The sequence below is a fragment of the Myotis nattereri genome (assembly GCF_964212035.1).
Source record: "Myotis nattereri genome assembly, chromosome: 2".
Taxonomy (NCBI): Eukaryota; Metazoa; Chordata; class Mammalia; order Chiroptera; family Vespertilionidae; genus Myotis; species Myotis nattereri.
The window spans coordinates 109180484-109203629 of record NC_138076.1 but is presented as its reverse complement, the minus strand read 5'-3'; the positions used below and the strand labels follow the sequence as shown (position 1 = coordinate 109203629).

The 23146-nt window shown below is 43.1% G+C and overlaps 1 pseudogene across 1 annotated transcript; it reads right to left on the bottom strand.

Annotated features, from left to right (window-relative positions):
- Positions 1–5325: 5325 nt before the first annotated feature.
- Positions 5326–9288, bottom strand: LOC308513809 (tubulin-specific chaperone E-like; annotated as a pseudogene). Its single transcript has 2 exons — positions 9235–9288; positions 5326–6597 (listed from the first exon to the last, which is right to left on the bottom strand). The product of its transcript is annotated as a tubulin-specific chaperone E-like (transcript).
- Positions 9289–23146: the final 13858 nt, after the last annotated feature.

Here is a 23146-nt window from a genome sequence, read left to right as displayed (position 1 = left end):
TGTCATTCCCCATGCAATCCTGAGGCATAGGCAGAACCAAGCCTGGCTTTTCCTTTGATAGTAACAATACTCTGTGTAATTGATTTATTAAAAAAACAATAAAATATATTTAAAAAAAGATCAGAGCTTTAAACTCTAATGGAGAGGGAGTGGCATTCAAATCTTTAAGTATTATTAACAGATAGAGGTATTATATACATTTAATAACTGGATTTTGAAAGGCTGGTCCCAGACATGAAGTTAAAATCAACACTTCAATTGTTTTACTTTAAAAAAATATTTTTATTTACTTATTTCAGAGAGGAAAGGAGAGGAAGAGAGAGATAGAAACATCAATGATGAGAGAGAATCTGACCAGCTGCTTCCTGCACAGCCCCTACTAGGAATCAAACCCGAAACCCAGGCATGTACCCCAACCTGGAATTGAACCATGACCTCCTGGTTCAAGGTCAGCACTCAACCACTGAGCTATACCGTCGAGCTGTTTTACTTTTTTGTGATTAACTTCATAAATGGCATTATTTAGACTTTCTCTGATAATAAGCTTTATTTTAGAGGTTGAAAACAGTAGTGAAAACACTGTTTTTGAAATTGTAGGCCTGCTTTTTATATTGAATCATAATTTGTACAACTCCCTATTTTTTGCATTTTTCTCTGGGCATGTCTAAATAAATAAAATCAAATGTTTGAGTAAAACTCTAGATCAGCATTTTCACCAGAAGGGGAGGGAAATAATATCAGTAAGTCTGAGATGGGTCCCAACAACTATATTTTTATGTCATTCCCCATGCAATCCTGAGGCATAGGCAGAAGCAAGCCTGGCTTTTCCTTTGATAGTAACAATACTCTGTGTAATATTGACTTTAACACAAAATAGGAATAATGAAACATTGTTTTGCCAAAACAGGTTTGTACTTTTCCCATTTGTTTAGATGGTCAGCATCAAACCTCAGTCTGACATTTAAATGCTTACAATACTATGGATCAAGGCTCTTTCAATGATTCTAGATATATCTAAACCACTGCTTTATTTTTTTAAATCACTCTTAGGGGGCATTTGGATGAGATGACCACAATGTTTCCTTCCAGTTATATGATTCTATCTTCTGGCTCTGATGTACCTGAGTACACTAGACAGGTTTAAATGTCTAGGCCTGGATGAATTATATCTTAAGATACTATAAAAATTCACTCATCTAATAGCAGAGCCTGTTGGATGGTATTTAAGAAACTTTTCCATGATACTAAACAATCTTCTGCTACACTAAAAATTAATGGTTTATGTATATCAGTGTGGGGCTGAATTAGTCTTTTAACTGATCTGTATTAATGAACATTTAAGTTATTTCTAATTTTTCTTCCCTTTTTCTAGTGTCTTTCTTTTTCTTTAGTGGGTGTTATGGTTAATTTTTTTCTTCAGTGGGTGTTAGAGGTGTATGTGCTAGATATTTGATCAAACATTATTGTGGATGTTTCTGTGAGGGTGGTTTTGGATGAGGTTAACATTTATATTACTAGACTGAGTAAAGCAGATGGCCCTCTAGGATGAGGGTGAGCCTCATCCAAACAGTTGATGGCTTGAATAGAACAAAAGGCTGACTCTGACTCTGCCCTGAGTAGGAAAGAATTTTCTGCCTGATGATCTTCCAAATAGGACATTGGCTCTTCCTGGTTCCACAGCAGCTTCTGGGGCATCAGCTGTGCAGATTTTGACTTGCCAACCTCCATAATGACATGGGCTAATTCTCTATAATAAGTCCATATATATATATATATATATATATATATATATATATATATATATATACATACACACACACACACTGAGTGGCCAGATTATTATGACCACCTGACATTTGTAGGCAGATTAGCCGTACACTGCATCGTATGGGATATAGAAACCAAAGGCCTGTTCGAACACCTTTGCTGTCTGCAGTTACCAAGATAAAACGTCTCCAATTTGCACAGGAACATAAGAATTGGACAGTCGAGCATTGGAAAAAAGTCATGTGGTCTGATGAATCACATTTCCAGTTGCATCATGCAGATGGCAGAGTGAGAATTTGGCGAAAACAGCATGAGAGCATGCACCCCACATGCATGAGTACAACCTTTCAAGCTGGTGGGGGCAGTGTTATGGTTTGGGGCATGTTTTCCTAGCATGATTTGGGCCCTTTAATTCGTGTGGAACAGTGTCTGAATAGCACAACATACCTAAGTATTTGTTGCTGATCAAGTTCATCCTATCATGTTGATGGCATATCACAATGGAGATGGCTTCTTCCAACAAGACAATGCTCCATGCCACAGTGCTCGTATTGTGCAGGAGTGCTTTCAAGAACATGAAGGAGACTTTATCTTGCTTGGGTGGCCCCCCCAATCACCAGATCCCAATTCAATTGAGCCTTTGTGGTACGAAGTTAAAAGAGCCACCAGGCAGCTGGTTCCACAACCATCAAATCTCACAGAACTGGACAGTGCTATTCATCAGGCATGGTGTCAGATTCCTCGCATCACCTTTCAACATCTCGTGGAGTCAATGCCAAGAAGAATCGCCGCAGTATTGAAGGCAAAAGGTGGCCCAACAAAGTACTGATGGGGTGGTCATAATAATCTGGCCACTCAGTGTACATATATATATATTCCATGTTCAAAGGCTGTTGAATTGCATTGTTTACCCATATCTTCAGAAAAAAAATCACTCCTACTGTTGTGGTAAACAACCTGCTTCCCTATTTATAATGGTCTGGCCCTCTAGCAACTTCAGCACGAAATTATAGCTAATTTGCCTACAAACGTCAGGTGGTCATAATAATCTGGCCACTCAGTGTATACATATGTGTGTGTATGTATATATGTATATACTAGAGGCCCAATGCACGAAATTTGTGCTAGGGCCTCAGCCCCCGCTGCTGTGTGCGGCCACTTCTGTCACAGCCCCCTCCACTGCGGCTTCATCCAGAAGATTCTCCAGAAGGACGTCCAGAAGGACGTCTGGTCTAATTAGCATATTATGCTTTTATTATTATAGATATATCAATCATCTATTATATATGACATATATAATAAACTAGAGGCCCGGTGCATGAAATTCATGCACAGGTAGAGTCCCTAGACCTGGCTGGCAATCAGGGCGAATCTGTGGGGCAACTGGTGGGGTGATTGGGGGGCCTCCGCTGGCACCCACGTTGGCTGGCCTGGGGCCTGCGGGCTCAGGACAGCTCCTGCATTGAGCGTCTACCCCCGATCTTCCACCGGTTGTTCCACTATTCAGTCAGTTTGCATATCAGGCTTTTATTATATAGGACTAGAGGCCCGGTGCACAAAAATTTGTGCACTCAGGGGGGAGGGGGGGGTCCCTCAGCCGGGCCTGTGCCCTCTCGCAGTCTGGGACCCCTCGGGAGATAACGACCTGCTGGCTTAGGGCTGCTCCCAGGTGGCAGAGGGCAGGCCCAATCCCTAAGTGTAGCCCCTGGTCAGGCTCAGAGCAGGGCTGATTGGGGAGTTGGGGCGCCGCCCCCTGTCATGCACAGAGCAGGGCGGATTGGGAGGTTGCAATGCCACCCTCAGTCACGCTCAGGGTAGGGCCGACTGGGGGGTTGTGGCATCACCCTGTCACGCATAGAGCAGGGCCAATCGGGGTTGGGGCGCTGCCCCCTGTCATGCACAGAGCAGGGCCCATCAGGGGGATTGGGGCTCCATACCCTGTTACACACAGAGCAGGGTCAATGAGGGGGTTGGGGAGCTCCCCCCTGTCACTCACAGAGTAGGGCCGATAGGGGAGTTGGGGCACCGCCCCCTGTCACACACAGAGCAGGGCGGATCAGGGTTGGGGCGCTGCCCTCTATCACCCACAGAGCAGGGCCGATCAGGGGGTTGGGATGCCGCCACTCTCACACTCAGGGCAGGGCCGATGGGGAGGTTATGGCTCTACCCCGTCACACACAGAGCAGTGCCCATGGGGGGTGTTGGGGCGCCGCACCCTGTAACACACAGAGCCGGGCTGATCAGAGGGTTGGGGCGCCTTCCCCTGTCAGGAACAGAGCAGGGCGGATAGGGAGGTTGTGGCCCCGCCCCCTGTCACACACAGAGCCGCAGGGCGATCAGGGGGTTTGGGCACTGCTCCCTGTCACACTGATGCCGGTGCCAGGAGGCCTCGTGGCTCCGCTGATCCTGGTGCTGGGAGGCATATTACCCTTTTACTATATAGGATAGAGGCCAGGGGCATGGGTGGGGGCCGGCTGGTTTGCCCTGAAGGGTGTCCTGGATCAGGGTGGGGGTCCCCACTGAGGTGCCTGGCCAGCCTGGATGAGGGGATGATGGCTGTTTACAGCTGGTCACACCCCCTTCAGGGTAGGGATCCCCACTGGGGTGCCTGGCCAGTCTGGGTGAGGGGCTGAGGGCTGTTTTCAGGCTGGTGGGTGACTGAAGCTCTCAACTGCTCCTTTTTTGTTTTTTGTTTTTATTCTGGGCCAGCTTTATCTCTGACTCCAGCTCTGAGGCCTCTGCTGCTGAAAGCAGGTATCTGGTTTATTTGTGTTCTATAATCAAAACACTGTATCAACTCCAGCTCTGAGATCCCGGCTCGCTGAAAGCAGGTTTCTGGGGTTTTGTTTAGGTTCTATATTTGTAACTATGTTTCAAACTGCAAGCTCAGAGGCCGGCAAGGCAGGCGGGGAACGTTGGTTTCCTCCATCACTGAAGCAAGCAAGCCTCATGTTAGTTTCAAGCTGCTTGGCTGCCGGCCGCCATCTTGGCTGGCAGTTAATTTGCATATTGCCCTGATTAGCCAATGGCAAGGGTAGCGGATGTACGCTAATTACCATGTTTCTCTTTTATTAGATAGGATTTCCATTTCTTTTTCTTTCTCTTTCTCCATACACACACACACACACACACACCCATGCACACACATACACATATCATATTGATTCTATTGATTCTCATCTCTGGAGAACCCTGAATAATACAATGGGCATTGAAAAACAGATGATTTTTAGTGTATTTTCAAACATTTTTTTAAGTAAGTACAAAGTGTTTATTGTTGCTATTATATACAAACCTAGAAATGGTCTATTCCCAATGAAAAGTACACAACCTTTTCTAAATATAGGGCAAGTTATATAACCTCTTTTTTGGGGGGGTGGAGTAGAATTGTTCCAATAGATCATTTATTTCCAGTGAACCCCAGTCACCATAAACAGTCTAGTTTCTGAAGTTTATTAATTGGCTTTTACCATTGCACTAATAGTCTCCATATTCCACAGAATAAAACTGTTGGTCATTTTCTAGTTCAATCTCTCTGCCCAGCATTTTGGGACTTTCCTAGGACAACAGAAGGTCTGACACAAGAACTTTGAGACAACGTGACAGCAATCCTTTCACCTTGAGTCATCATGTAGTCTGGCAGTTGTTTCTCTAGGATTTTCTGATTAAGATGATTAGGATATTTTATCTTCAGTGTAGTAGCTGGGATTTTGAGCAAAAATGGTTGTTGTGTTTTGACGTCCCCATCTTCAGGTGCACCATATTTGAGGCAGAATGACTGGCATCTGGGATGGGCTGCTAGGAACTCCTCATTTGGCCTGTTTTTTCTAGATCTTGATGCCTACCTGCCTTTTTCCATTCACTTTCAAGTGCTTTTTGGTAATCCGTCTCCGTTCCAGGCCTTTCTTCTCCTTGCAAAGAATCTTGCATTTGTTCAGGGTCTCCAGCTGACTGATCTTGATGATAATGAGCTGGCAGGTGGTCTCCACTCTGCATCCCTCAGTCACAGGGTTTCTTAGGCAGGACAAATCATGCAGACAGTGTAATTTATCTGGCTCATTGATAAATGGCCATTGCGATATTCAGTTGTCATTGACTATAAGGTATCGAACATTGAAGTTTTGCACACAATCCCAGAACCTTGGAAATGTAGAGAAGAAATCCCAATGTCCGAAAGCATTAGTTGTTCTAATCTGGGCAGATAGGCTATTGGAAACAGCTGATTTTCACCAATTAGTTGATTAGAGGAAAGGTCTAATAACTTGACCATCTGTAGAATGATAGCCAGCCTTTCTGAAATGGAGATTGTTAGACTCCTGGAAGACCAGCCACCCAGTGGCACACCAGAACACCTATGCCCATGTTATTCTTGTCTGGCTAAGGACTAAAACCTTCAGTATAGAAATGTTCCAATTGGATTTGGTGAGCCAGGGGGAAATCTCAGTTTATTTTCACTGAGATTAAGGACTTCAGGTGTCTGAGCTGATCAGCATCCCATACTGTCAGCAGGTTTTTTGACAAATCTAAATTTCTAATATTAGGACACACTTTGGCAATGCTTCCTCTGTCACCAGCACAATTTACTGCACAATTCCTTAAAAAAAATATTTCTTGCAACTTGCTCAGCTCACTTCGACATTTTATAACAGACTCAAAAACAATAGTTTCCACAGGTTTATTTCCAGTGGTAACAAATTAGCTCTTTTCCATCTTCCTCTGGTCCATTATCTAATCCATAGCAGTTCTTAATTGCAGTAAGAAAGTCTACTCCAAAGTTGGACTAATAACGGATCGTCTAGTTGGATGCCTGCACTGAAAATACACAGTCCCCTCAAGGCTTCCATCATGTTTGCCTCAAGGCTTCCATCATGTTTGCCTCTCTTGGGATTGTCCCATTCTTTTCCTAACCAGAGTCTCAGACTCACTTTCTCTGAGCTTTAATGCTGGGGCATCAGCGAAATATGGGAAGGAACTGAATTGTCTGGCTTTAGGGTGAGAGCTGAAGGTGTACCTTTCACCCAAACAGAAGTGCTGGAAGAGGACATGTTCCTTTGCTGAGACCTCCCCCCATAGAACTGGCAGGTGGGTGCCATATCTAAGCCTCCATCAACCTGGCTGGCACTATTTGCCCTGCCCTGGTGATTCCCTGAGACTCCCTCAAACGTTTTTTCCCCTCAATGACAAATGTATTGGATTGTTAGCAGGAAAATATAGGTTGTGTTACTTGTAAATTACTCATTGGGCATGAGCATTCTACAGTTACAATTTAGAAAACTTCCTCTGACTCCACTTTTGAGATGAAATAGAATTTGAAAGGAGAAAAAGATATGTAATGTAAATTCAGTTAAAGAATAAACAAAAATTAAATCATTTGAAATATATTATTTTAAAAAATTAATAATATAAATTTATGTCTCATGATAAACTAACAATAGTGTTGTAGACATTATACATATGATTATACTTAAAGTTCTAATAGTTTAACTATAATCAATAACAATAACTCTCACTTAGAACATTAGAATTTTCAGCTATTTAAAAAATGGACATATTTTCTTCATCTTACCCTTCCAAAATCACTAAAAGACCTGACATGATTTTAAAGGGCAATTTCAGCATAGTCTGGAAACTAAAGGTTAAGAAAATTTAACAAGCTTTTTTTCTTCATAGACCTAGTTTTTGAGGATCTTGATTGGAATTTGTGGCAGAATTCTCACTAGTATGGTTTAACATGGGCACTATGGACATTTGGGACTGGATAATATTTTGTTGTATAGTCCTGCCTTGTACATTTTAGGGTGTTTAGCAGCACTTTGGTCTCTACCCTGTAGCTTCCCAAATTTTGTCAACCAACAAATGTTTCCAGACATTTCCTGCAGTCCCCTGGGAGGCAAACTAGCCCCATTTGAGAAACCCTGGGGATTAGATACATATGGCATGAGTAAGGCCAGTTATGTAAATAAGGGATTATACCCTAAAATAAATTAAAAAATAGGAGATTAACTACTAAAAATAAAGTTCAATAGAGGACAACTATCATAAAATATTTGGAACCCATAATGCTGGACACACAGCCAGTCTCTACCCTTTGCCTCCTGACATTTAACATTGTGGTTAATAGGAAGTGGATTTTGCTTTTCGTTGACCTTTCTGATGCCACTCTTTCTTGGCTTTGACCAGGATTAAAGCAATAGCCCACCCAAAATAAGAATTCTGTCCTAATTTGTTAAGACATTCACTCTGTGTTTGAGTTGATTGTTCAGCCGAGTGTAACTTTCCAATCCACCCAGTGTTGTATCAAGCTGGCCTTGGGAAGGAAGATGGTGTGCATCAAGGACAGTATTTTCTGAATGCACTATTTTTGGTGTGGTCTGAAATGAACTGAGAGCCTGGTGGCTTTAAGTAAACTAGAAAGTTGAAGAAAATAAAGGGAATATTGAGTGACTGTGCGGTTCAGTTGGATATATCCACTTGGCTAGGCTACATATTTCATTTCTTCAAACAGCCATCTAGGTGTTGCACAGTTATTTTGCAGATGTAGGTAATATCTATGATCAGGCCTATTCTACAGATTTTGAATTTGCCCCCCCCCCAACTCCCACAGTTCCTTGCAGTATATCTCTTCTTCCCTCTCCTGCTCCCTCTTTGTTTCCCTGTAAGCCTTAATGAACAAACCAATTTACAACAGTAGAGACACCGCCATTGTTATTATCAAGGGATATATGAGGACAGGACCTTATCATTTATTTTGTGTCCTTTTGGAGTCTGGCACAAGGCTCTTGATAAATGATGAATTGGATGAAATCATTATTAGCAATCATGCAAAATAGCTCAGAACTATATAAAAGAATGTTTTAATGCCTCTGCTAGGAAGTAGGTAATTTTTATGAAAAAGGGCATCATTTAGTGTTCAAAATAAAAAAAAAAAATCACATTTTTTTCATTATATTAGTAACATTAAGTACACTATTGAAAATATTGAAAATAGAGAACAAAAACACTAGTAAGTTCATGATCATGAATCATTGGTTCCAGCATTTTGGCGTATTTACTTGATCTTCGCTCCTGAACCCCCACCATATGCAAATGTGGTTTTTGTATAGTACTAATTATACTGGTTTTAAAATTTGTTTCTGCTTTTTCCTTTCTTATTACTTAGTCTTTATAAATATCAGTTTCTCTTTATTTTTTCCTACTGAAAATAGCTTTACTGTTTAGGTAAACTTAATTTATGCTCATGAGTATGGTGTACTTTTATTGAGCCCTTTTTAGGTACCAGGCATTTGACATGGTCTATCTCTTTTTATTCTCAAAACAAGTACGTTGCAGGTATTATTATCATCCTTTTGTACAGATGAGGAAATTCGTCTTGAAACTGCTGACGATCCTCTCCAGCCCAAGAGAGCCTGTGTGGAATCTGATCTTTCTACTTTGCTGTACTCTCTTGTTTTGCTCATTTCACATTACCTTTTCTTTGGTGACTAAAAGGATTTTTGAATTGTGGGAGAGCATTCCTTTCATCTTGCTCTGTGGGAAAGAATATGTGCAAAGATTCAATAGCTGGCTCCATATTGTATTGTATAGTGTTTTTCTAAAACTCAGCAAAGTGAACTATGCTTTTTTATTTTAGGTACATGACTATTGATGCTTATGTTTTCAAATTTAGTTCACATTCCATAGTTCTAAGCTTTGGGTTAGTCACTAGTAACTATCCCACTTGAAATCCACATAGTCAGATACATACTTGAAAGTGAGAGAAAAAGTGTTGTGTGGTCATCCAACCCAACTGGAAATCTGGGAAGTAAAATAAATAAGCAAGTAAGGAAGGTAGTAAGCAAAATCCAGTCATTGTTAAAGAAATGTTCAAAGATTAAGGCCAGGCACTGTCATTGGCTTTTCTTGTAGTTTTTCACATGAGAACTGATTCAAAATACAGTACTCTCTCCATAGTTGGGTATACTGAGAAACATTAAGGCATTTTTTTTTTGTCCTGTTACTGTGTGTTCAACACAAAGTAAACAACGCCACACTAAACCCCAAATATGGCCAGCCAACTAAAACATGTATTATCCAATTGCAGCATGGTGGTGAAGAAAGTATTGCCACTGTTGGCATTTTATTTTTATTTATTCATTCATTCATTCATTTTAATTTAAATTCTTTATTGTTTAAAGTATTACATATGTCTCCTCCCCGCCTCCCCCACTGACCTATCCCCAGCCACTCCCACTCCCCAGCACATGCCCTCACCCTCCTACTGTCTGTGTCCATTGGTTATGCTTATATACATGCATACAAGTCCTTTGGTTCCTCTCTTACCCCCTCCCCCTGCAACCCTTTTCTTCTCTCTGAGGTTTGACAGTCTGTTCGATGCTTCTGTGTCCCTGGATCTATTTTTGTTCATCAGTTTATGTTGTTCATTATATTACACAAATGAGTGAGATCGTGTGATATTTATCTTTCCACTAGAGGCCCAGTGCATGAATTTGTGCACCGGTGGGGTCCCTTGGCCTGGCCTGTGGGATCAGGCCGAAACCAGCTCTTCAACATCCCCTGAGGGGTCCTGGATTGCGAGAGGGCACAGGCTAGGCTGAGGGATTCCACCAGTGCATGATTGGGGCTGGGGAGGGACGTGGGAGGTTGGCCAGCCAGGGAGGGACCATGGGAGGGCTACAGGGCATGTCCAGCCTGTCTTGCTCAGTCCTAATCAGCCGGATTCCAGCTTCAAGCTAACCTACTGGTTGGAGCATCTGCCCCCTGGTGGTCAGTGCACGTCATAGCGAGTGTTTGAGCGGCCTTAGCATATTGTTAGCATATTACACTTTGATTGGTTGAATGGATGAATGGATGACCAGACACTTAGCATATTAGGCTTTTATTATATAGGATGACTGGCTTATTTTACTTAGCATAATGCTCTCCAGGTCCATCCATGTTGTTGTGAATGGTAAGAGTTCTTTCTTTTTTACAGCAATGTAGTATTCCATTGTATACAGGTATGACAGTTTTTTAATCCATTCACCTGCTGATGAGCACTTAACGCTGTTTCCAAATCTTACCTATTGTAAATTGTCCCACTATGAACGTAAGGGTGCATATATTCTTTCTGATTAGTGTTTCTGATTTCTTGGGATATATTCCTAGAAGTGGGATTACTGGGTCAGGTGGGAGTTCCATTTTTAATTTTTTTAGGAAAATCCATATTGTTTTCCACAGTGGCTGCACCAGTCTGCATTCCCACCAGCAGTGCAGGAGGGTTCCTTTTTTCTCCGCATCCTTGCCAGCACTTGTATTTTGTTGATTTGTTGATAATAGCCATTCTGACAGGTGTGAGATGGTACCTCATTGTCGTTTTGATTTGCACCTCTCAGATAATTAGTGACTTTGAACATTTTTTTACGTGTATGTCTCTTGGACTTCTGTATGTCCTCTTTCCAAACATGTCTATTTCGGTCCCTTGCCCATTTTTTGATTGGATTGTTTATATTCCTTTTATTACATTGTATGAGTTCCCTATAAATTTTGGAGATTAAAACCCTTATCGGATATAACATTGCCAAATATGTTCTCCCATGCAGTGGGCTTTCTTGTTGTTTTATTGATGGTTCCTTTTGCTGTGTAGAATCTTTTTATTTTGATGTCGTCCCATTTGTTTATTTCCTCCTTAGTTTCCATTGTCCTAGGAGCTGTATCAGGAAAGATATTGCTACGACATATGTCTGATATTTTGTTGCCTGTGGATTCTTCTAAAATTTTTATAGTTTCTCATCTTACGTTTAAGTCCTTTATCCATTTTGAGTTTATTTTTGTGTATGGTGTAAGGTCGTGGACAAGTTTCATTTTTTTGCATGTATCTGTCCAATTTTCCCAACACCATTTATTAAAGAGACTTTTTTGACTCCATTGTATGCTCTTTCCTCCTTTGTCAAATATTAATTGAGCATAATGGCTCGGGTCGATTTCTGAGTTCTCTTTTCTGTTCCATTGGTCTGTAGGTCTGTTCTTGTGCCAGTACCAGGCAGTTAAGAGAACAGTGGCTTTGTAATACAGCTTGATATCTGGTATTGTGATCCCTCCAACATCATTCTTCTTTCTCAGGATTGCTGAGGGTATTTGGCGTCTTTTTTTATTCCAGATGAATTTTTGGAGAGTTTGTTCTAGGTATGTGAAATATGTTGTTGGCATTTTAATGGGGAATGCATTGAATCTTTAGATTGCTTTGGGTAGTATGGACATTTTAAAGATGTTGATTCTACCAATCCATGAACATGGTATATTCTTCCATTTGTTCATTTCTTCCTCTATCTCTTTTTCCAGTGTTCTGAGTTTTCTGAATACAGGTCTTTTACCTTTTTAGTTATGTTTATTTCTAGCTATCTTAATTTTTTTTGTTACAATGGTAAGTGGGATTTTTTTTTTAAGTTTCTTTTTCTGCGAGTTCATTATCCTATCTAATAAAAGAGAAACATGGTAATTAGCCATACATCCGCTACCCTTCCCATTGGCTAATCAGAGCGATATGCAAATTAACTGCCAGCCTAGATGGTGGCCGGCAGCTAGGCAGCTTGAAGCAAACATGAGGCTTCCTTGCTTCAGTGATGGAGGATTCCAACATTCCCCACCTGCCTTGCCGGCCTCTGACCTTGCAGTTTGAAACATTGTTACAAATATAGGAGCTAAACAAAACTCCAGAAACCTGCTTTCAGCGAGCTGGGATCTCAGAGCTGGAGTTGAAACAGTGTTTTGATTATAGAACCCAAACAAACCAGATACCTGCTTTCAGCACTGGAGGCTTTACAGCTGGAGCCAAGCCTCAGAGCTAAAGCTGGCCCAGAATAAAAAAAAAGAAAAAAAGGAGCGGTTGGGAACTTCAGTCACCCGCCTGCCTGAAAACAGCCCTCAGCCCCTCACCCAGACTGGCCAGGCACCCCAGTGGGGACCCTCACCCTGAAGGGTGTGTGACCAGCTGCAAACAGCCATCATCCCCTCATCCAGGCTGGCCAGGCACCAAAGTGGGACCCCCACCCTGATCCAGGACACCCTTCAGGGCAAACCAGCCGGCCCCCACTCGTGCACCAGGCCTCTATCCTATATAGTAAAAGGGTAATATGCCTCCCAGCACCGTGATCAGCGTGACAGGGGGCAGTGCCCAAACCCCCTGATCGCCCTGCGGCTCTGTGTGTGACAGGGGGCGGGGCCGCAACCTCCCTATCTGCCCTGCTCTATTCGTGACAGGGGAAGGCGCCCCAACCCCCTGATCAGCCCTGCTCTGTGCCTGATAGGGGGGAGCTCCCCAACCCCCTGATCGCCATGCTTCTCAGTGTGTGACAGGGTGCGGCACCCGAACCCCCTGATCGGCCCTGCTCTGTGTGTGACAGGGTGCGGCGCCCCAACCCCCCCCCCCCCGTCCCCCCACGGGCCCTGCTCTGTGTGTGATGGGGTAGAGCCATAACCTCCCCATCGGCCCTGCCCTGAGTGTGAGAGTGGCGGCGCCCCAACCCCCAATCGGCCCTGCTTCGTGGGTGATAGAGGGCGGTGCCCCAACCCACCCCCATCCCCACGGGCCCAGCTCTGTGTGTAACAGGGTAGAGCCATAACCTCCCTATCGGCCCTGCCCTGAGTGTGAGAGTGGCGGCGCCCCAACCCCCTGATTGGCCCTGCTCCGTGGGTGATAGAGGGCGGCGCCGCAACACCTCCCCCCCCTCACGGGCCTGGCTCTGTGTGTGACGGGGTAGAGCCATAACCTCCCCATCGGCCCTGCCCTGAGTGTGACAGGGTGTGGCGCCCCAACCCCCTGATCCGCCCTGCTCTATGTGTGATGGGTGGTGCCCCAACTCCCCTATCGGCCCTACTCTGTGAGGGACAGCGGGGAGCTCCCCAACCCCCTGATCGACCCTGCTCTGTGCATGACAGGGTATGGAGTCCCAACCCCCTGATGGGCCCTGCTCTGTGAGTGACAGGGGGCAGTGCCCCAACCCCCTGATTGGCCCTGCTCTGTGAGTGACAGGGGGCAGCGCCCCAACTCCCCAATCGGCCCTGCTCTGAGCCCGACCAGGGGCTGCACCTAGGGATTGGGCCTGCCCTCTGCTACCCTGGAGCAGGCCTAAGCCAGCAGGTCGTTACCTCCCAAGGGGTCCCAGACTGAGGGACTCCCGCTCCCCCCACCCCCCGCCCCCGTGCACAAATTTTTGTGCACCGGGCCTCTAGTTGGTGTATAAAAAGGCCATAGATTTCTGGGTGTTAATTTTGTATTATACATTGCTGAATCCTATCTAATAATAGACAAACATGGTAATTAACTGTACCTCCAACACGCTTCCCATTGGCTAATCAGGGCGATATGCAAATTAACTGCCAACCAAGTTGGCGGCTGGCAGCCAGGCAGCTGAAGCGAACAGGAGGCTTGCTTGCTCCAGCGAAGGAGGAAGCCAAGGTTCCCTGCCTTCTGCTGCTGGGCTCTGAGCTTGCACTCTAAGAAACAATGTTGCAATTTTAGAAGCTAAACAATCCCCATGCTTTCAGCCAGTGGGCTGAGCTGGAGTTGCAACAGTGTTTCAATTATAGAAGCCAAACAAACCCAGATACCTGCTTTCAGCAGCTGAGGTCTCAGAGCTAGAGCCGAGCCTCAGAGCTAAAGCCAGCTCTTAGTTCCAGTGACAGCCATAGAAGGTAAGTAAATCCCAGAATAAAAAAAAGAAGAAGAAGAAAAGGAGAGGTTGGGAGCTTCAGTCACCCGCCAGCCTGAAAACGGCCCTCAGCCCCTTGCCCAGACTGGCCAGGCACCCCAGTGGGGACCCCTACCCTGAAGGGGGTGTGACCAGCTGCAAAAAGCCATCATCCCCTCATCCAGGCTGGCCAGGCACCCCAGTGGGGACCCCCACCCTGAAGGGGGTGTGACCAGCTGCAAACAGCCATCATCCCCTCACCCAGGCTGGCCAGGTACCCAAGTGGGACCCCCACTCTGATCTGGGACACCCTTCAGGGCAAACCAGCCGGCCCCGACCCATGCACCAGGCCTCTATCCTATATAGTAAAAGGGTAATATGCCTCCCAGTACCGGAATCAGTGGAGCCACGAGGCCTCCCAAACCTGGGATCAGCAGAGCCGCGAGACCTCCCGGCACTGGGATCAGCAGAGCTGTGAGGCCTCCTAGCACCGGGATCAGCTGAGCAGTGAGGCCTCACTGCCCTGGTGTCAAGCGGAGCCGCAAGGCCTCCCAGCACTGGGATCAGCGGAGCCGGGAGGCCTCCTGGCCCCCGGAGCAGTGTGACAGGGGGCAGCGCCCAAACCCCCTGATCACCCTGAGGCTCTGTGTGAGACAGAGGGCGGGGCCACAACCTCCATATCTGCCCTGCTCTGTTCATGACAGGGGAAGGCGCCCCAACCCCCTGATCGGCCCTGCTCTGTGTGTGACAGGGTGTGGCACCCCAACCCCCCCCCCCATGGGCACTGCTCTGTGTGTGACGGGGTGGAGCCGCAACCTCCCCATCGGCCCTGCCCTGAGTGTGACAGGGTGGAGTGCCCCAACCCCCTGATTGGCCCTGCTCTGTGGGTGACGGGGCGGCGCCCCAACCCCCTGATCTGCCCTGCTCTGTGTGTGACAGGGGGCAGCACCCCAACCCCCAGATGGGCCCTACCCTGAGTGTGACTGGGGGTGGCATCCCAACCTCCCGATCTGCCCTGCTCTGTGCATGACAGGGGGCGGTGCCCCAACTCCCCAATCAGCCCTGCTCTGAGTCTGACCAGGGGCTGTACCCAGGGATTGGGCCTGCCCTCTGCCACCCGGGAGCAGGCCTAAGCCAGCAGGTTGTTATCTCCCGAGGGGTCCCAGACTGTGAGAGGGCACAAGTGGGGCTGAGGGACACCCCCCCCCCACCAGTGCACAAATTTTTGTGCACCGGGCCTCTAGTTCATTTATAACTATCTACAGCAGCCGTGGGCAAACTACGGCCTGCGGGCCGGATCCGTCCCGTTCGGCTGTTCTATCCTGCCCGCGGAGCCAACAGAGGGGAGGGTTCTCTTGCTCTCCCCTCCGCTCCTTCACCAGCAGCAGTGTTAACATGTATTAGTTCACACAAACACTCCATTTATGCTTTTGTTCCGGCCCTCCGGTCCAGTTTAAGAACCCATTGTGGCCCTCGAGTCAAAAAGTTTGCCCACCCCTGGTCTACAGTGATTTGGTCGGCTAGGCATGGTCATCATTCCCTACTTTAAACTCATGCTATTTATTTATTTATTTATTCAGCTGAGCTAGTCTTTAGCAAGGTGGTCAGAAGTATGTATGTGATAGCCTCTAAAGGACATCCAGAAAGTCCCTATGCCCAAAACTTCTCCCCTAGCATTATTGTAACTTTTTTAAAAGCAGAGGGGATAGAAGAATGGGTCTCATTCATGAACTGACCAGGCCCAGAAGATACACTATAATATCAAGAATAAATAAATAAATAAATAGCATGACTTTGTCACAGTGAAAGGAGCTTTGTTGAATTCCTACAGCTATCTAGAAGAAGTGCTTAAAGATGTTGCACAAACATGTCTTTGAAAGGCCAGTTTGGAAAAGCCATCCAGAGAGCTGGTAAGAATAAACATATATTTTCAGTTCTGTCATATCGAGAAGCCAGCATTGTTTTCTGAGTTTATACACCAGTATAATTTGTAGAGTTCATGTGCCAGAAAATTCACATAGGGCATGATTTTACTGCTATATATATTTTCATTGTTCACGACCCACAGATTGAGAACCGCTGCAAGGGCTGGAATGTTATTTTTGATTTTGAATTTTCTCCCATCAGTGGAAAATGCTACCTAAGGTGATTGTTTCATAAATGTTGTAAACCCACCTTTATGAAGATCTGAGATGGTAATTCACTAGTAACTTTAAATCTTACCTTGAATCTGTCTGCATTCATGCAGTCTTGTAAATGAAGACTAAGAAGTGCAAGTCAGTATTGAAGACTGTTGTTTAGCCTGGTGAATACACTGTCATTTATGCTTATGTGTTTAGAGAGAATGTAGACAAGCTTGGTCTCAGAAGAACTTGGAAAAGGCCTCCTGGCCTTTCACATGGAGAGTCATGCCCAGGTGGTGGTAGGCCTTCAGAGAGTCATTGCTGAGTCAGGTACCCTATGTACCTATGTCACAGCTTTGGTACAAGCTTCAATTGAGACAGTGAATGTGTAAGACCTTTGAAAACTAGAAAACACCATGAAATTAAGTAATTTTCTTAATTTCAAAAATAAAACATGAAAATAGTACTTTGGCTAATATGTTAGCTGTTGGAGGCAGGTTGGTAGTCCTACTGCAACAAGTAGGGAAAACTGGAGAAATTACAAAAATGATCATTTTAAAGGCACCATAGATTTTGGAAGAAACAAGTCCTAGATGAACTAAAATTACAGAGAGATGAAAGTTGTTCCAAGGTAAGCTGATGATTAACAGCTGTTTTTGCCCTGAGGGGCCTTTGACTGCACACAGGTTGAGGATTGGACTTGGCTCAGGCTGAGGGTCCTTGTGAAGGAAAGAGAAACCTGCAAAACTCTAATCAATAGAGGGCTAGTGTGATGAACCAGAAACTTAAGGGGCTTCAAACTCAGAGCTGGTTTTCTCCTCAAGATATTTGTTGAGTTCTTAGGGTTCGTAGGATACTGGGGAGTGGGGCTGAATGTTTCTAAAGAGCAAATGAAACCTCCCATGGGCTTATGTTCCTAAGAAACACTAAGCCTCTAGAGCAGCCGTTCTCAACCTGTGGGTCGTGACCCCTTTGGGGGTCAAACGACCCTTTCACAGGGGTCGCCTAAGACCATCAGCAAAAACATATATAATTACATATTGTTTTTGTGATTAATCACTATGCTTTAATTATGTTCAATTTGTAACAATGAAAATACATTCTGCATATCAGATACTTACATTATGATTCATAACAGTAGCAAAATTACAGTTATGAAGTAGCAACGAAAATAATTTTACGGTTGGGGGTCTCCACAACATGAGGAACCATATTAAAGGGTCGCGGCATTAGGAAGGTTGAGAACCACTGCTCTAGAGGATGGGGCCTGCTTCAGGCACATGGTTGTTCCCCCTTTAAGGCCTTTGCCAGATTTTGAATCTTTGTGTGACCAGGAAGCTAGAGAATTGGTTTGAAAATCTCTCAAGGGTAGAGATAGATTTCCTGCAGTCTTTCAAGTCTGAGGAAATGACACCAGCCAGGCTCTCTATCAGAAGTGTGAGAGTGATGCATCCAAGGAACAGGGGCCAACCAAAGGTCCATAGAGTCTTACTAAAACTGTGGCCCAACCCCAACCCATTTCAATTCCTGCTGGAGTCAGGTGCTCAGAGAGAATAAAACGGACATATTCTCCAGTGGAATCATTATTGTTAGCCTCCACTTTTCTTTTTTTGTTAACCCTCACCTGAGGATATTCTTCTCCATTGATTTTTAGGGAGAGTGGAAGGGAGGGAGAGGGTTGTGGATTGGACTTGGCTCAGGCTGAGTGGGGGGCAGGGGGCGGGAGAGAGAGAGAGAGAGAGAGAGAGAGAGAGAGAGAGAGAGAGAAGAGAGAGAGAAAGAGAAACATCGATGTGAGAGAGGAAAACATTGTTTAGGAGAGAGGAAAGGGCTACAGTTGTAATTTTGGAAGTCTCAGCTAATGGATTGTTATTTAATGCCTTGGGCAACAAAATCCTCTTAGAAGTGAGTACAGAGAAGAGATCTGAGGACTGAGCCTTTGGACACTAAACTTTGGATGTTGAGGAGAGGAGGATGCAACAAAGGATACTAAGAAAGGGATCTGTGAAGTAGGAGGGAAACAGAGAATGTCTAATCATGGAAGATATGAAAAATGTGTGAGAGCCAAGAGTGATTCAAGTCAAGTTCAGCTGAGAGGGCAGTACAGTAGGTTGAGAACTGACCCCTGAATTTGTATTGTCGGTCATTAATTTCAGAGAATATGGGCAGCATCAATGAGAGGTAATTCGCTTTTTGTTTCCAATCATCTATGGAGAATCCTGAGAATATTCCATCAACTATCAGGAAGAAGCAAATATTGAAGAGGCCTTTAGAAAAAAAGGGAAAGGAAGCTATTTTCCCTTCAGAGGTTGATTGTAAAAATCCCTAAGCTAGCTATTTAACAGGAAAAAAACACACACAATTTTAACTTAAGTTCCACAGTATATTAAAGCAGCTGAGAACCCAGGATTTGATGTTGGAAATCTGTTAGAATCCTGCTCCGTCACTTCTAGCTATGTGACTTTGATCAAGTGTCTTAACCTCTCTAAGTCTCAGTTTCCTCAACAAGCAGAGATAATAATGTCTAATTCATAGCATAATCAAGTTTAAATTAAATGATGTATGTGAAGTTCTTTCTATATAGTGAGTGTTTAATAATTACCGTTGTTATTATACCACATGTATCTTTTAAATGTTGTTATTATACCACATGTGTGTTCTAAAAGTAGGGAAATAGGCAATAAAAAAAAGTTAAAATGGATTATGCTGGAGTGACCTAAAGGAAAGTGAAGAAAAATGGAATTAAAAAGGAGGTCACATTAGGAAGGTGGGTAACTTTGCATGGTGTTTTGACCAGCAAGTGATGTGACATCGGGACAACTGTAAGCGAAGGAAGTTCCAGGGCTTCATCAGCCACACTTTATGAGAAACAGGGAGAGGCAGGAAGGTAAAATGGAAAGGACAAAAGCTGGACGTGGCTAAGAAAAGACAAGAATTACAGAGATTCCTTGGAGGCCACGTGGATGAGTTTGACTTGATTGCATTTTCAGTGATGTGTCAATTTGTGCACCTGGGCTTGTGTGGAGGAAGGAGGGCCATAATTCCAACATTCTCCGCAGTTGCTCTCAAGATCTTTGCATCACCCACTGTGTTTCCAGTCTTCAAAGAGCAATATGTAGTTATTTTTAAAAATCAAACTGTGTTTTTGTTTTTGTAAACAAATACTACATTTATGTGGATAAAAAGGTAAGAAAGTTCCTATATTAAAATTCTCCATCTTGCCCTGAAGGCAACCAAAGCTATTATATATTTGTCTTTTGTATATATTTCTAAAGATTTTACTTATAAGTATAAATATAAAAGGTTATCCATTATAACACAAATGATGGCATACCATATATATTGTTCAGGGTTGTATTTGTTCTTTAGCAATATTCTTTGGAGATTAGTTTATAGCAGTAGACAAAAAGCTTCCCTATTTTTCCCCTTTTAACAAGTTGCTTAAGATTCTATTTTATGGATTTATTATAATTCTTGTAGCCAGTCATTTTTGATGAACACATGGGCTGTTTCCAATATTTTGCTAACCACAAAGAGTGTAACAGTGAGGTATCTTCTACACACATTATTTTGCACATGTCTGTGTACATATTTAAATATTTAAGTTTTCAGAAGAGAGATTGCTGAGTCAAAGGAGCTGTGTATTTTAAGTTTTAGTAAATATTACCATAGTGCCCTTCATAGTCTGTGTCAATTTTATCTCCACAGTAATGTGTAAGAGTGCCTGAATTCCCCAAACTCAAACATAGTGTTTTATGTTATTTTTATTTGTCAAATTTATAGGTAAAAATGGCATATCAGCCCAGTTTTATTTTTTATTGTCAGTGGAGTTGAGTATATTTACTAATGTTTAAGAACCAGTTGCATTTCCTTTTCTGTAAACTATTTTATTCTATTGTTAGTATTTTTTTTCTTTCAACACTTGAAATATTTGATACCACTATTTTCTTGCTTGCATGGTTTCTGAAGAGAATTCTGATATAATTCTTATCCTTCTTCCCTCTAAAGGTAAGGCTTATTTTTTCTCCCTCTCTGGCCTTTTCCAGGATTTTATCTTTGTCTCTGATTGTCTACACTGTAGATATGGACTATATGTTGAATATGATATACAGTGTAGATTTTTTGGTATGTATCCTACTTAGTTTTCTCTGGGCTTCCTAGGTCTGTGGTTTAGAATCTGTCATCAGTTTTGGAAAATTCTGAACCATTATCACTTCAAATATATCTTGTGGGTTTTTTTCCTTCTCATTCTTTTTCTTCTGATAGTCCCATTCTGTGTATGTTATACCGTTTATTACTATTCCACAGTTCTTGGATATGCTGTTCCATTTCTTTCTTTTTAAAAAACCTTTGCATTTCAGTTTGAGCAGTTCCTATTGACATCTGATCAGGCTCCTGATTCTTTCCTTGGCTGTGTCCAGTCCACTGATGAACTTATCAAAGTCATTTTTCATTGCTAATACAGTGTTTTTGATTTCTAGCTTTTTCTTTCATCTTAATATTTCTACTTACATTACCCATCTGTGTTTGAATGTTGTTCACTTTTTCCATTAGAGCCCTTAGCATACCAATCATGGTTATTTCAAACACCTTGTGTGATAATATCAAAATTTTGACCATATCTGAGACTGGTTCTGATGTTTGCTTTGTCTCTTTACACTGTGTGTGTGTGTGTGTGTGTGTGTGTGTGTGTGTGTGTGTGTGTGAGATTACCCATAGCATGCTTTTTTTTTTTTTTAAATTGAAAGCTGGGTATGATGTATTGGATAAAAATTACTGAGATACATAGGCCTTTATCTGGCTAGAACTAAGGATGTTTTTACTGTTTGCAGTAGCTGTGGTGTTAGCAGCTGAGATTTCTTCCTGTGTCCTTGTGTCTCCGCTGTTGTCTTTGAGTTTCCCTTGAGACTCCTTAAATGGGGTCTGACTATTTAGAGTCTTTTAGCTCTAATCCCTGTTATTATACAGGAGCCCTGTGGAGGTGATGGTAAGGTGTGGGGGTAGGGGAAGTGTTCTATAGTCCTATTACGACTCCTCAGTCTTTCAGTAAGTCTGCCTCAGCTGGGTGTTTCCCTTCATCCACATTGAAGGCCTAGGGGGCTAGAGTTAGATTTTCCCCTTCTTGCAGGTTGGTTAGGTGCTGGTGAAATAGTTTACCCTGAGGGATGACTTTGTTAAGGAGAACAGAGCACTCTGGGCATATTTCAAAAATGGTTATGTTTCCCTACCCCTGAAGGAAACAGGAGATTTTGCTCAGATTTAGTTAAAAAATTTTTTTCAATTACACTTTACATTGAATATTTTGTATTAATTTCAGGTGTATAGCATAGTCTCAGATTTTCTTAGTGAGAACTTGGTACTGGTAGGGCTTCTGGAGGTAAATCTCGGGAAAGTATGGGGGTTTCTTCTGAATTTTTAACTCTCAAACTTCATTATAGTTTAAAGTGTTTCTACTGATACTGGTTCCAGCTGTGGGCTTCTGTTCCAGGAAGCTATAATTCTGTTTCTATTTTTCTGTCTTTCCAGTTTTCAGGGCAGCAGTTTGTCCTATGATTTCAGTTCTTTTTTTTCTTTTTTTTAAATACATTTTTATTGATTTCAGAGAAGAAGGAAGAGAATGAGAGATAGAAACGTCAGAGAGAATCATTGATTGGCTGCCTCCTGCACGCCCCACACTGGGGATTAAGCCCACAACCCGGGCATGTGCCCTGACCTCCTGGTTCATAGGTCAATGCTCAACCACTGAACCACACCTGCGGGCAATTCTTTGATAGATCTAATAATTGTTGACTTTCAGTTTTTCAACTATTTTTTTGAACAGGAATGATTACTTCCAAGCTCTTTACATGTTAACCTGGAAACTGGAAGTTGTATTTTTCTTATTGGTTTAGGAACTCTTTATGTATTAGGGAAATTGGTTCCTTATCTTTACATGAGATGCACATTTTTATATTTTGTCATGTATTTTTTGAATTTATGTTGTCCTCCCAGGCAGTTAAATTAATGTTTGTGTGTGTTTGAATTTACCATTTTCTTTTAGGCATTTGGAGTCTGTAATGCAGTTACAGGCATGTCTAGTTTTACTCTGCTGTGCTCTGTTGTGCTCCTCACATATTGTGTAGTTTATGAATTGAAGGTAAGACCCTCCACCAGCAAAAACATTAGGACCACTGAAGGCTCAGAGGGTGGTTAGCATTTTTTAGCAATAATTATTTTTAATTAAGGTATATACATTGTTTTTTAGACATAATGCAGTTGCACACTTAATAGACTATAGTGTAGTGTAAATGTAACCTTTATAGGCCCCGGGAAACTAAAAGTTCACATGGTTCGCTTTATTGTGGTGTCCTGGAACCGAATCTGCAGTATCTCTGAGGTATGCCTGTAGTAAGGCCTTCACAACTCAGATTATAAAGGAATTCTTTTATTGTTTCTTTTAGTACTTATTATTTATTTTTATAGCTAAATATTTGGTTCATTTACATTTTATCCTCAAGTAAAGTGTGAAGATTAGGTACTACTTTTCTTCCCAGTTGTCTAGTCAGTTGTTTCAAAACCATTTACTTAGTTGTTCATTTTCCCCCCATTGAT